Source organism: Phalacrocorax aristotelis, chromosome 2 (assembly GCF_949628215.1).
Source record: "Phalacrocorax aristotelis chromosome 2, bGulAri2.1, whole genome shotgun sequence".
Classification (NCBI taxonomy): Eukaryota; Metazoa; Chordata; class Aves; order Suliformes; family Phalacrocoracidae; genus Phalacrocorax; species Phalacrocorax aristotelis.
The window spans coordinates 44,352,569-44,365,974 of record NC_134277.1 but is presented as its reverse complement, the minus strand read 5'-3'; positions in this window follow the sequence as shown (position 1 = coordinate 44,365,974).

Genomic DNA, 13,406 nt, shown 5'->3' with positions numbered 1-13,406 from the left:
ATGAGAAAATAAAACCAAATCTTAAACACACCTTCCTCCCACCCCTCCCTTCTTCCCAGGCTGAGCTTTACTCCTTATTTCTCTACCTCCTCCCCCCACAGCGTCACAGGGGGATGGGGGTTGCAGTCAGCTCATCACACATCGTCTCTGCTGCTTCTTCCTCCTCAAGGGAAGGACTCCTCACACTCTTCCTCTGCTCCAGGATGGGGTCCCTCCCACAGGAGACAGTCCTCCACGAACTTCTCCAATGTGAGCCCTTCCCACTGGCTGCAGTTCTTCATGAACTGCTCCAGCGTGGGTCCCCCATGGGATCACAAGTCCTGCCAGCAAACCTGCTGCAGCGTGGGCTCCTCTCTCCACGGGGCCACAGGTCTTGCCAGGAGCCACCTCCAGCACGGGCTTCCCACAGGGTCACAGCCTCCCTCCTTTGAGCACATCCTCCTGCTCCAGTGTGGGGGTCCTCCATGGACTGCAAGTTAATATCTGCTGCATCACTGACCTCCACGGGCTGCAGGGGCACAGCCTGCCTCACCATGGTCTGTCTCACCATGGGCTGCAGAGGAATCTCTGCTCTGGCGCCTGGAGCACCTCCTCCCCCTCCTTCTTCACTGACCTTGGTGTCTGCAGGGTTGTTTCTCTCACATATTCTCACTCCTCTCTCCAGCTGCTTTTTTTCAGCAGTTTTTTCCCCCTTAAATACACTACCACAGAGGCACCACCATTGCTGGGCTCGGCCTCGGCCAGCGGCGGGTCCATCTTGGAGCCAGCTGGCACTGGCTCTGTCAGACACAGGGGAAGCTTCTGGCAGCTTCTCAGAGAAGCCCCCCTGTAAGCCTCGCTGCTGCCAAAACCTTGCCAGACAAACCCAATATACCTTTTCAGTTTTTTCTTCTCAGAATGGTAGTCTAAAAACTAAATAAAAAAGGACATTCATACTTTGGTAAAGTTACACAGAAATAAGAAAAGTTCATGGCAATGTTACAGATATTTTTTAAAAAATGATCCAAGACTCATTTCTGCACAAAATATTAAATCTCTAAGGACTATTTTTATTTATTTAAAAGCAATTTATTTTTAAGTTCAACATTCAAAATCCCAATTTATTGGTATGCACGCATGCATGGCTATATATCCATGGATATAAAGCTGTGCTGTGCCTGAACACTCAAAAATCACAGTACTTCAACAGTTTCTGGCCCAAATACACAGGAGTTACAGACTCCTGTGTAAATATATTAGCACTCTGCTATTTCTATCAGTATAAAATAAGCCCTGGCTATGGGTAATACAGCAAGTAGCATGCAATGCATTACTGATTTATTGAAAAATAAGGACATCTGAAAAAAATGGTTCAGATAATATTAAACAAAAAAGATGGTACTTTTGAGCTATCTGTTTTATATTTCTATAAGTGAAATGTAAGTAGTAATATCGTTCCAGAGAAACAGGCATGCCACTGAGGAACAAGTGCTAACACACTAAATACTAGAGGAAGAGAGGATTATAGTTGACGACAACACACAGAACACTGTCTTAAAATATCCATAAGCTATTTTACAATTGGAATTCTGTAAGAAAGACACAGATTTCATATTTGATTTGTTCTGGCACAAATCTGGGTAAACCAGAGTGCAGGGCTACCCAACATGAAGTTATTAAAAGAAAATTATACCCACAGTCTAATCTCTGGCTAGTACTCAAAAGCAGTCAAAGCAACAGTCATGAGATAGTTTCATTTTATGGTAAATATCTGACATTTTCATTAGTATACATGGGCAAGAAATGCATACTGATGTTCCAAATGCCTATAAAAAGCAAAAGATGAACACACACACACACACACACACACACACACACAAAAATTACAAGCAATTTAGAAAGAAAGTGCTCTTCCTTTTTCATATCAGTTGCAAGCTCCTACGAGGTTGCCAGCAACTGCTAGCAGAAAAATACTTTGGGGAAAAAAATTGAAGGGTTTATGTGCAAGAACTTCATCCTGTTAAGTCAGATGAAAGGTCCACCTAGCACACTACTTTAGGGTAGCAAAAGGAAATGCTGTTTAGGAAGAACACATGTGTCCAGCCAGTTTCTCCCAGCACAACTCCCACAGCACCTACAAATGCTGGGTTAGGGATGATAGAAGGCACTTACTTGCCTGCTCCTTTTCGCATTAAGTCATCATTTTGTTTATGACAATTCCTTTTGAATCTACTTACAACCACCTGACTCTATAGTCTCCAGTGAATTCCAAAAGCTCAATGCCCACTGCATAAAGCAGCACTTTGCTTTCTCTCTTTTAAATTCACCTCCTACTACCTTAATTGAGTGCCACCTGGTTTCAGTACTCTGAGATTTGGCAAGTAACAGTTCCACGTTCCTTTTATCCACTGCCTTTGTGATCACAGAAACACCAATCATATTTCTGCACCTTCTTTTTTCCTACAGCTTTGGTTACGCTACTTGTTTTTCATACAACTGCTGTAGATAAACACATGGTTTATCTGGAAGTATGCTTAACTTTAATTTTTAAATTTACTTTGTATTTACATTTTACTTTTGAATAGAATCTTTTCATCCACTTCCACAATATGGTTTAGCTTTTCAACTTTCGGCTTGATGGTCAAAAAAATCTCTAAATTTTCTTATTAATTAGCACATTGTTCTTACATCTGTTAATACCTATATAACATGCAAAATCAATTTCCAACTACCTTTAAGCATGACTATATATACCGTAACTCACATCTGAAAATATTCTATCAGTCATTTTTGTATAATGTAGTTATTTTCCCAACCTTAAAGGAGTTTGGAATAACTATTAATGTTTTGCAGCTCTGGAACAATGACTAACCAGGAATTCAACATTATAAGCTTTAAACAAAGCCATCTAAATCATACACCATGCACTGTCTGCTAACAGGATTGGAACAAAGCTTGGCAGTCCACCCTAAAAAATGACTGAAAGAAAATACACCTTCACAGGTAGTTTATTTGGGAGATGTATCCACATGTCTTACCATCAACTACTGCAAGAAATGCATTAGGAGGAAGAAATAATTAACTGCAAAAGCTCTCTAAAGATGAACAATTTTAACATTCATATTGAATTCATCTGGATCATCAGAGAGCAAGTCCAATCTGATACATTTAACAAATTTAGTTTCCCATTTCATTGATATTCCTGCAGTGGCAGGACACACTAGCTGATCATTTTTTTAACTTCAGGGATTTGCTTATTAGACTTTAAAAGCACAGAAAATGCAGATGAAGTTTAGAAGATCCTTCAATGATAAAATTGCCAGTTGTGATTGTTTTTATAGCCGTTCAGAAATTCTCACCATGGCTCTGATGAAAGACCTCTTGATACTAAAATCCAATAGTACGACGACACAGGTGTCAGTCGTGCAATTTTGCTCAGTTAGGGATCATCTTAGTATCATCTGACCCCAAAATAATGTACAAACTCATAAAAGTTCAAATGGAAAGAACTTCCACTGGAATAGCACGCAAGATGCAGGTTTTTCAATTTCTACATTCTTAACATTGTTATAAAAGCAAAATTCACAAAAGGAATTAGAAAGCTTTTCTGTTCCGCAGCAAAGGTCTATGCGTTCTGTCAATGCTACAACTGGCAAGCAAGAGCTAACCTTTGCTCCAGGAAGTGCCGCAGCTGTTTAGAATCAATGCAAACAGGCTTGGAAACTGCAAGCCAGGGCATATGACAGTCTGTGAGCACTATAAAAAGCAGTGCTGTAGGCATGGCTTAAGAGAGGGTAGTACTTGGTGTGAGGTTCTCCAGGGAAATGCATGGAAGAACAGTTGTCTGTTAGAGAGCATCAGACAAAGGTTTGGAAAAGTTCGACACATTAATCTGCGGGCAAGATAAAGGTATGGTTTCTGAGAGAGTAAAACAAACAGAAAGCCCCAAGGAACAGAAAGGTTTGAAAAATGTGTGGGTGGGGAGGTCAGGCCAGATTTTGGTCTGTTGAAAGGATAAGATTGGCTGGCATGTTTCTAGGGTTTCTGTATACCTAAAAACAAGTCTTAGGTCACCATGAAAGTCATCTTTGCTCGAAGGCAACTGGTACTAGAAACTGGAAATCTTTAACAAAGACTTCTTACAACACATTAGTCAGTGAAGTCAAATATGTATCAGTGGAGACAACATGAAGTACATCCTAATAAAAAAAATATCACTGGTGCTGAAAATTAGACATAAATCATTTTACCCCAATAACGGAGCACAGATTCAACTGAGATTTGAGAAAACACAAAGTGGTTTTTCACAAGTCATTTTTATTTTTCATACAAAAGCACACTTGAGAAAAAGAGCACATCTAAAATATTTCTGCACATAATACAAAGCAAGTATGTGGATGTCTCAAGAAGAAAGATGACCAAAAAATTAAGATTATAACACCTGTAATCTTATCATGGCCATCTGCATGCTTTTCCTGGAACTACTTCCTAGAGAAAGCTCTGCACAGATATACTTAATTCCACTTTTATGGACCTCAGACTTTCAAGAAAAATACTTGTCACAAATCAAATGTTTATTAAAACATGAATGAGTATCCACATTGGAATACCATGGCTAATTTATATAAATTTATATAGCATTATCACTTGAAAACTCCATTTTAAATGTTTTCCATTTTCACTCTGAACCCACGCTTTATCTAGATACAATTCTTTCAGCCATAGAAAAGTCACATTTCTGCTAATCCTTAAAAAAAAAGTGTCAAACTATTTATTCTAAATTGAAAAAAAAAAAACCAACAAAATTTATGATACCTAGTAAACCAGATTTTTTTCCCAAGGAAGATTTACTTATCAGTGAAGTTATTTTTAATTCTTTCTATGATCTAAAAGTAACAAAAGCATTTTACCTTAACACTCAACAAGGATACCAACAAACTGACAGTCAGTGGATATGTAACAGACTACTTCAGCTACTTAGTTCTCTATCAACTAATCAACAAGGCAGAAGAAAAAAAATGCAAAGAGATGTTGTGGAGAAAAAGTAGAATCATGTAAAATTTGTCAATATAGTCTCTCGATCTCCATTTCTCCATAATTCTTACATCCAAAAGAACATTAGATATTTAAGATAATTATATGCCCATTAACGACATTTCAACAACAGAACCATAACATAACCTATTTTCACTCATTTTGTAATGTACAAAACCAGCTCTATTTTCTTTTATCACAGAAGCATGACTATACCTTAACACATTTTTTGCTTTTTATTTTGTTAAAACAGAATATTGCACAAAGGGAGGGTGTCCTCTTAAAAATTAATTACTTTGATGCTTGAAAATGAAATCAAGTATGACAGCAAAGACCCTTACCCACATTAACAGATCAGTGCAGTGACCATGTTAGAGGATGTTAGGCAGAACTTCAACCCAGGACTGTTTTAAGTAGTTTAACTGCAAAATATGACCTTGTTGGTAGATGCATGTGTCGTGGTTTTATCTGGGATAGAGTTAATTTTCTTTATTGCAGCTGGCATAGTGCTGTGCTTTGAACTTAGCATGAAAACAACGTTGAGATAACACACAGATGTTTTGGGCTGTTGCTGGGTAGTGCTTGTACCAGTCAAGGACATTTCTAGCTTGCCATGCTCTGCTGGGCGCACAAGAAGCCGGGAGGGGAGGGGGCACAGCTAAGAGAGCGGATTCAAACTGACCGAAGGGATATTCTATATCATGTAATGCCATGCCCAGTATGTTACCTGGGAGGGGCTGGCCGGGGGAGAGAGGCAGCAATCATGGCTCAGGGACAGGCAGCATCGGTCGGCAGGTGGTGAGCGGTTGTATTGTTTGTGTTTCTGGGTTTTTTTTTCCTTTTCCATTTTATTATATTATCATTATGGTCATTATTATCATAATCATTATTATAATTATTATTTTATTGTAATTATAAAACTGTGCTTATCTCAACCCACAAGTTCTTTTGCTTTTCCAATTCCTTCCGCCATCCCACAGGGGTGGGAGAGTGAGCAAGCAGCTGTGTGGTGTTTAGCTGCCAACTGAGGCTGAACCACGACAGTATGCAAGAAAAAGAAAAAACGAATTAAAAAAGTCAACAATGTATATTGGTATCAGGACAAAGTGCCTGGCCCAGACTCTATTCTTTTTCTGTCAGATACATTCAAGACTATCAGGAAAGACATCCAAAATGCATTCTCCTGCAAGAGGCCAGTAGAAAGAGAGAGAGGAAAAGGATGAGAAGCACGAAAAATGTGGAGCTTTTCTGGGGAGCACATCAATCTGTCCTGAACTGTGATTACTCCTCCAAAATTAACAAAATTAATTATCTTTCTTGGCCTTCTGGAACATGTTGCAGATCCATCAAGGAGCAGACCAGGACATCTCTATACATTTCTTTTGACTCTTACTGACTTATGGCTTTGAAACTGTCAGCTTAGATCATCAGTGGTTCAGCAGTATTTAATGGTATAAAACAGAGGTGCAAAATTATGCCAAAGGACCTTCCTGAAAGTTCAGGAAGGGTTAATGAAAGAGATTTATCCCTTAGAAGGATGATGCTTATGCTATGAACAGAAGGCCCCGAGAAAGTAATAAGTAATTCAGTTTTCCTGAGCTGAGAAGCCACAGTTCTCTTGAATCAGCTAACATATTTAAAACATTGAAGCCATTGAAAAAGAGTTCCATTGGTTAGGGAAGACTCGAAAATTCAAAGCATTTACTGTGTATCACTGAACTGGAGACTTATTAAGCGAGTCTCCAATTCACATAATTATCTCAGCAGAAAATTAATCTTTCTTCTTATAGTACCGAAATCAGCTATTTACCACAGTACCACTTAATAACTTAAGGAGTACAAACATTTCCTTCCTAAGTCTTCCTCCCCACAAAACACCTCTTCCCCACCCAAAAAAAAAACTCATCACAAAAAAAAATTCCCACAAATTCTTCTCCTTTCCCTATGCTTTCTTAATTTATTTCACTAAATTTTGTACAAGAAATCAATAAAGAAACAGTCAAACAGTGGGAAAGCTTGTATTTGAGCAAGTTCTGAAGACCTTTAGCTATGGAAGTAGCTGAATTTCCAGTTCTCAGGACTTGTAAGTAGAAGATGAGCAGTTTAACATTAACACTGAAGCAAAATTAAGTAAGCTTAGTCAGAAAAGGAAAATAGAATTTTAACTGCTTTTACCGTATTAGCATATGGAAGCTCAACCTTGCTCCAATTAATGAGAATGAGAGAGCGTGCTCAGGACCAGACCCTGTTCTTTTCCCTTAGCTGAAAGGCTACCAGAACACATTGTCCTGACAGCTGACGGGTCTCTCTGGCTCATACACCTTGATTATATACTGCTGAAGAGTAACAAAATATTAGACACCAACTAGTTCGGAGCATTCCACAAGTGAAGATAGTGCTTATGACTGTGGATATGGTAGTTTTTAAATTCAGATAATTTAACGTTTTCAGAGAGCTACAAGTTCTGAAGATATCTACCTTGTAATTTTATATTTTAGCTGAATAACAGTTTGTTACTGGAAATAACAATAATACTTATACAATGTAAAGACTTACTGTAAGAAGGCTGGTAAGTAAGATGGCAGAAGATGCTAGGCTACTTATCTCTAAGTCATTAAACTATATACTAATTTAAATGAAGACTTATATAAGACAGTAAAAAGGAAGAAAGCGTAACTAGACATAAGGATTCTGTCTGAGGAGTCAAGCAAACAACGAGAACAATGTGCAGGGGAAAGCTATCATAGCACACTGGAATCTTGCCACCTTCTGCTGCAATCCTTGAAGTTAACAGTAGACAGACCATATCTTTAATTTAGGAGACGTTTGGCAAACAAATTAAGCCAGAGCTAACTATTACCTTGAAAATAGAAATATTACTTACTCATCTTATGAATTTCGTAATACTAATAATCATGTGTTTCTTTATCGTACTAAAAATATGTTTCCTCTGGCCCATTTGTTCCACATCCTGCCTGTACTGCAAAAGAAAACTGATTGCATGAAACAGATAAGAAAAAAGTAAAAATAGACAAATGTCAATTAAAAGAAGAAATGTTTAATTAGCTTGATTCTATACTTACTTAGTCACTGGCAAAACTCAGGTGATACTCTAAGGTTCCCCTCCCCATCCCTCATTCCTTTATAATCCAAAACCTATTTCTCTAAAAACTGTAACAGAAGTTTGTAAGTTGCCATATTTGCAACAGCAATGCTGTAGCGCCTTGAATTTTATGCATTTTGCTGACTACATTCTCTTTCAGAACGGTGTTTCCTTCATTAAAATGACCGACCATTCTAAAGCACAGCGTTTACCACCAAATTAGTTCTGGACAGACCTCTTTCCATTTCCTTTCTCTTCTCATTCACACACATATTTACCTCCTGGCAACATCAAACAGAAGTAAAAATATGACTTCTAAGAATCTTTTCAAGTAGTTTATAAAATTGTACAAAGCTTCAAACAGACAGTTCTTTCTAGCCTGACAGATGCACAGAAAGAAGTTAGTGAAATTTCCTGAACACAAATAGGGGTTAATTTTTGGTTTAAGTCTCAAAACAGAGAAGGGACAAAGTAGAAGTATCTACAAATAATATTCATCTAAGCACAAAGAAGTAGTGTTTAACGTACAAAACAATTCAGCGTTTCAAAATCTATAGCCATTAAGGGGACAACAAAATAAATTTAGCTCAGCTGAATTCAGTGGAAGGTTTGCCATTCATTTTTCCGCAAAAAAAATGCCAACTACTTAAACTATAGATGACAAAACTTCAATATTTTATACTTTTATCCTTTTTAAAGTACTTTCTTCCTAATAGGAATTAATTTTTCATCTGCCAAAGCATCTATTCTCTGCAAGGAATCACCATTTAAACTAACGTAAGTGCCAAGGTAGTAACATCAGAACTAAGCAAGATACATGGATCTGTTGTGATTCTTCAGCTCCAAGATCCTCTGAGGAGCTTGCTATCAAGGCTAGTAGCCTTCCAGAAGGGCTTTCGGGGCAGAAGGGTAAAAACCAACCCACTCGCCTCCAAAACCGAACCCCAAGCTCCTGCCTCTTGCGGCTCTGGATGATGGAAAAACGGGGAGGTTTTCGCAGCGAACCCCGAGCCTCGCCGAGCGGCTGGGGCGGCCGCTCCCCTCAGGGCGCCCAGGGACGGCGCGCCGGGGCTGCCCCACAGCCCCCTCCCGCCGGCCTGGCCAGGGGCTGCCCCGCACGGCGGCCGCGCTGCCGCTGCAGAGGGGCACCGAAGCGCGGGCGCTGCCTGCGGCGCTTCAGCGGCACCCATCGCCTCCAGGAAACGGCGAAGGGGTCCGGACGCGGCCGCGCCGCCTTCCCGCCGCCCGCCAGCCGCCTATCTCACGGGCAAACCGGGCACGGCTAACCCGCACCGCCAGCTCGCCTCCTCCCGAGGAGCCTCGGAAGGAGCCGGCCCCAGCCCAGCGCAGCCCGGCCTGAGAGAACTGCGCGCAGCGGAGCCGCCCGGGCCTCGCGCAATTTCCCGCCAAAGGTAGCGGCGGCCGCGTGCTCGGCAAGGCCGCCAAGTCAGTAAGCCCCGCCTAGGAAAAACTAGTTTTACTCCTCTTTCTCAAATCCTTTTTTCCTGAACTTTTATAAGTCATTTTCCCAGGTGTTTTTGCTACTGCAATAGGAATAAAATTATTAATACATACCATAAGGTTCAAAAGAAAGACGCTTTCCTTTACTACAGTGTTTGTTCTCATTCACAGCTTGGTTTGTTAAAAGTACCACCCACACCTGTTCCTCACGCAGTATTGAGCTTGTATGGGTTTTTTTTCACTCATCGTTTCCTTAAGGGACTGCAAATACCTCAGAATTAACTGTGGGAAATGTACCACCTTTGAAAAGAAAATAAAGGTGGGCTTTGCTTTTCTTTCATTCTTAGCCTTCACTTACTCTTTACCAGTTACAACATTACCCAGTTATGCTTCTACATTTTAATTTTTAGCAAAAATCCTAATAAAGTAATGAAGTATAAACATATCCTAAATTATTTCCCTAAGAGAGGCCTATCTTTTATATATGTGTATATATATATTTGTGTTATCAAATCCTTCCATATCCTTCATAAAGAGGCCCTATAAGAATAGCCAGGACAGGAGAAGCTCCACCTGCCTGACTGAGTCACCAAAAACATAGAGATTTACCTTCTAGCATGTTCCACCATCTGCCAAGACAACCAGGTAAAAATATAACAGCCTAGTCATCTTCCAAAGTTTACCAATTTTGGCAACAGGTGTACTGTTCTGATGTTTTTGCGTAGTCCATAGTTTTCCAGGGAGCATTACTGCTTGGACTACTTTTTCACTTCTAATAAAGGCCTTGGTTATGTTAGAAATCCATAAACAATGGACTGCAGGAATGACAGTGTAAAGTGTTTTGAGGCCTTTTTTTTGCCTCTTTCTACCTCTACAGCTAGCTACTGACATAGAACAAACCCATGCTGGTTGAAGTCCTAATTCTGCTTACCATACCTGATGGGCGTAGAGCTACATACCCATCTACTTCTCCGAAAGACAGACTCTGCAGACAGGAAAATTCTGCACTTCCACTCTTATGGTGTTTGAAGGATTAATGGAGTCGTCTCCTGTTTTGCATAGGTCTGTGTACATGCTATTTCTCTCTAAAGGACTACAGTTCGTTAAGAATTTCTACTGTGAGTAGCCTGAATATCTTTGATGAGTTGATACAAATATTGTATAAATAGCTTCTTCAGTCTAATGGGAGTTTGAATCAAACATATGCTGTATCTTTGAAAACTATATTTGCTGCTTCAGTTTGAGTAATATATCTTGAATAAGAAATGAGTGAGTCTTGTAGAATAATTTATGCTTAATATAATACAAAAGGCTTAACCTAAAACTAAAACTCGGCAAATGCCCTTTGTATTTAAATGTCACTCGTGCGTTATCAACAGTCTAGAGAAGTTAATGGAAAGGATTTTAATTGCATATATTAGTATTTAGTCCTTCCAATTTTTTATTTAATGCAGCTTTGTGTTCTACCTTGACTGGTACAGAAGGACTGCAATGTGTGAAGACTACTAAGGCATTACCTTTGTGCAGAACATGTTTTATGATCTTTGTGCTGCTTCTGTACAATGCCAAGTACAGGAGAGGATCTGGGGAGAGAAGCTATGACTTTTTTCTGTATTTCCAAGGTTTTGCACTGTATGAGGAAAGAGTAAAATTTATGATTGCTCACATTTATTTTGGAGGCTAAGCTAATCTGAATGAATAGATGGGAGTGTTTAAAACAGCTTTTGCATCTGCCAAAGTGACGCTAACTTAACATGTTTTACAGCGTGCTGATTTTTATGTCATGATCATTTTATTCTAATTATCTACCATAAAAATTTTGTACCGTTCAAATTATACATTATTTAAATCACACATAATAGGAATAGTCAAGAGGATTCTACAGAGCACAGGGAGTAAGCTGTTCTAGGCACATACTTCTAATGCATCAGTTATTTAGTTGTTGTCTGGGGCCTTAACATTTCTGAATCTTATATCTTCTATTTACAGTTTTCTAGAGGAAAATCTGATGCAGTTTGGTTTAATAGATCTTATACTAAACAACTGTATTTTATTGCTGATCAGTTTTTTTTCCATGATAGAATTTTTGACTTTTCTGTTTTGTTGTAAAACACATAGTCTTTCTGTAAATCTGAAACACAAGCTATGGAATCATTTTCTTTAAGGGACTTACCTGTCTGGTGGGCCATCAAACTGGAATGTATTTAATACTGAAAAGTTACTAGTCTCAGTTAAAGATACACCTTTTGACACTGGATATTCTAGCCCACATCCCTGTGGCCATTCGTGGTGTTGAATTATTTGGAAGAATTTGAAAAGTTTTGGGATTTGGTTTTAGTGGGGTTTTCTTCTTTTGTTTTAAAAGTCCAATATTCAGGTTCTGCAGGCTGACGCTTGTGCCTGGCAATATATTTCACTATATGTACTTAACGTGTGCTGGAATTACAATGCCAAACTGAAGTACAGAGAAATGTTTTGCTAGTTAGATGATGATAATGCTTGGTAGCTTGCAAGATGTGGGCTGGACAGCTTACAAGGAGCTATGTAGCAACATGATGGTGTTTTAAGAAAAATCTGTCAATCTAATAGTACATTTCATTCTTTTTTTTTAATTGCATAGTTATTCAACAGAAACATTGTATGCCCATGTGCAGTTTGAACTATGTATGTTTTTATGCTTTACAATTAGCTTTCTAATCCATTCCCTATTCTAGTACTTTCCATATAAATGGGATGACAATAAATTAGTTTTCCTCTCTTCAGAAATTGAAGTACCTGCTTTTTCAGAAAATATAACTGACACCATGAACAGTTGTCCACTTAAATATTCAACATTTTTAAAAAAAAAAGCAGGCCTCTACTGTGGGAATAAATTCTGACATTGATTCTCGTATTACTGTCTTTAAGCTGGTTTTAGATGTGTACCACCAGGTTTTACCATATTGGCCATTGCTTGGGGCTATTTTTTTAAACTGCTCTGCATATATGATCCCAATTGTAATTTTTAATGGGAAAAAGACTACAAATTAAATAAGTGGATAAAAATAAGTGTGATAATCTATTAATGCTATTCACAAAAATAGTGGACATGTATGGTAGCCCAGATCCTGATACGCTTTTCTTCTGGATTTCATAACGGCACTATTTCAAATCAGTGCTAATTTATGTAATAAAAACCTCTGTTCTGTAACTTAATGACATACAAACACATTTGTATCCATGCTGTATTAATTATCACTAAGAGCTGTTAACTTGGAAACGGTATTTTTCAACTTTAAAAGAAGTACACTGATTTTTGGTAAGAAGGATTTTAAATACAGCTGGAAACAGAGCACTGTGCTACTCTGGCTCATAAAAAAGCAAAGTTGATATGTAACCTAAACTTCTGGTGAAAATCTTAATAATGGCAGTATGCTGAAAACTTCAAAAAGTTGTTTTGAGGTCTGTAAACATGATTAATGGAGACCTGGTGTTTGGGGGCTTTCTGGTTTTTTGTTTGTTTGTTTGTTTTAATGACATACTTGTCCAAATGACAATTCCCTGCCTACTGCAGATTTCGAGGTCCTGTTTCCATTTGGCCTTTTAAGAATTTAAGGAGTATGTGATATTGCAATATCCTCCCATGTAGAGATCAAATTGACATGCTAATACACTTCCCTTGCTCCAGCTGACTTTGTGGCACAGATGCAAAAGGCCCTTTGGGACTTGGCTGGAAAACTCTCATAACATAAAAGCAAACAGCTTGGTTTTTTAGCACGAAAGGAAACTCCTGTTAGTTTCAAATTAGTCTTGAGCAGTACAGCTGCTCTCCCCTGCAGATCTACATGGG